This window comes from Etheostoma spectabile, chromosome 20, assembly GCF_008692095.1.
Source record: "Etheostoma spectabile isolate EspeVRDwgs_2016 chromosome 20, UIUC_Espe_1.0, whole genome shotgun sequence".
In the NCBI taxonomy this organism is placed as follows: domain Eukaryota; kingdom Metazoa; phylum Chordata; class Actinopteri; order Perciformes; family Percidae; genus Etheostoma; species Etheostoma spectabile.
Window position 1 is genome coordinate 17,976,870 of NC_045752.1, and position 2,193 is coordinate 17,979,062.

The 2,193-nt window shown below is 40.9% G+C and overlaps 1 protein-coding gene across 2 annotated transcripts in view; it reads right to left on the minus strand.

The window, feature by feature from the left end:
* The window catches only part of daam2 (dishevelled associated activator of morphogenesis 2), a gene marked incomplete at its 5' end in the record, with an annotated part of 69,749 nt that overhangs the window by 39,293 nt on the left and 28,263 nt on the right, over positions 1–2,193 (minus strand).

Below are 2,193 nucleotides of genomic sequence, written 5' to 3' on the forward strand. Positions count from 1 at the left end.
TTTTTTTTTTTACATAAGTCAACATGAAGCCAGGGATTGCTGTGGCACTAAAAACAATCATGTATTTTCCGTTTTCTTCCGCTTTCTTTGTGTTGGAATTTTAGATTTGATTTGATTTATAAGGACTATTTTTGACAGGTCCTCAGAGCAGGTTAAATTGAGAGCGCTAGCTAGACTATCTGTTCAACCTGAGTTTTCTCTCGCACGACTATTTTGCAGCAGCTCTGTGCGTAGCTTAGCGCCGCCTATGGCGATTTGGATTGGTTTAAAGATATGCCATTAAACCAGAGCACGTTTTACTCCTTTGGAGGAGGGTCTTAAAAAGCAAGGTGTCTGGTGTTAACATCATATTCCATATAGATTAACACACCGGCGAACATATGACCTTGTCATTTCAAGGGCTTATAATCATCCTGTGAGTGAACGAGCCAACAGTGGGTGGCCTGCTGACAATGCGCTGCTTTTGTGCGCTCTGCCTGGCACCCTGCATGCCCACCATGTGTTTGTGTCCTGTGGCCCTGCAGAGCGGGCTGAGGGCACAAGGGCACCTCTTCACAACCAGACCCAGCTGCCTCTCTGAAACGCCAGAGAGAAGGAGGGAGGGAGGCCATTTTAGGCAGTCACCCAAAGACAGGCATGATTAAAGCCGACTACGGATAGACTTTTATTTTTTTGTTGCCTTAGCCACACATTTGTCACAAAAGCCTTGAAAGACTTGACGGGACATTAAAACTGCCCAGGCTTTCCCTGAACACCCATATTGTGTGGGACACACCTGGTACCCGCATCACTGCTACAGTACTTATTAACATCTGTGTGCAAATAAGCAATAACTCACTCTGTGACCAGCATGGGTGCAGGTGCATCAGCAAATCATCTTAATTAAGTCATTATAGCCAAGTCAAATATAATACAAATAGCTGATGGGTAAAACAGAAAACACAGAGAGGCAGAACACCTGCAAACTATTAAAAACAGTGCAAAAAATCAATCAGCATCTGAAACTGTGCTAGGGTAGTTATTCTGCCTTTTCATAAGTCGTCAAAATTCATCAAACTAGTTATGATCATCTAACATCTTTCCAGTTTGAACTGTCCAAAATAAATAATGCAACAAGTTGCTACTGAAAAAAAAATTATTCATAACTCTTAAAGTCAGAGTGAGAAGTGTTGCTTCTATAATGCTTCTCTGGAGTTACCAATAAAGGAATCTTATTTTGTATAGAAATATTGTCTATTGTTTGCGCCTATACTATATGCTTTACTGCAAACAATGGCAGGTAACAACATAAATGACAAGACATGATTCCACGAACTTTTTTCCCCTGACCCTGAAGGTCAGAGGTCAGTTTGCAAAGTTCCGCTTCACTGGCGCCACATTCAAAGTCTCCATGTGGAATGGGTGAGAGAAGAATCCGAGCAGGTTTACAGTAGGTGATGAATGTTATTTAATGAGTTTTCACCCTCATTTAAATAGAACTTAAGAGAGTCCCTGGAAAAACACACAGTTGTTTGTTTTTTTTAAATTTAGTTTTACTGAATGTTAAATCCTTAATTTATTCAGAACTTTTGCTGTAATTTGTCATATTGGGGCCTGGTATGTTGCACGTTTGACCTCTCTCTATCAACAATCAAATAACAGCAAAACAGAGTGAATCTATTGATTTCAAAACAACATTCCTTGATAACTATACTAGGGTTTATAATACTATAACTTTAGGAATATTCTTGTCAAAATCAGATGTTTTAAAGGGTTAGGAACTACCAAAACTACCAAACTAACCGATTGATTGTTGTAAAATTATGCATACATTTGAAAGCATATGCAAGAAATTTGAAGGGCCAGAAGCAGCAACATTTCATATGTCTTTTACTTTGGCAGAGCAACTTCCTGCCATGTGTCTGGACTCGAGCAGCTGCTTACCAGCTTGGTTCCTAGTTATAGTGGTTTGGATATACTGTACCCATACAGATAAAACGCAGCCATGCATACACATACTTGGCCTACAAACACACACGCGCGCACACACACAAACACACAACCCAGACATGACCCAGACTCTAAGGCTGCCCTGGGTTTTTGTCACTCTGCACATTTGGTCTGTCACACACCCCTTGAGAAAACTCAACACCCCTGCTTTGGTCCAGACCACTGCATCATACAACTGGCTTGGGCTGATAGACAGCTTTAAAG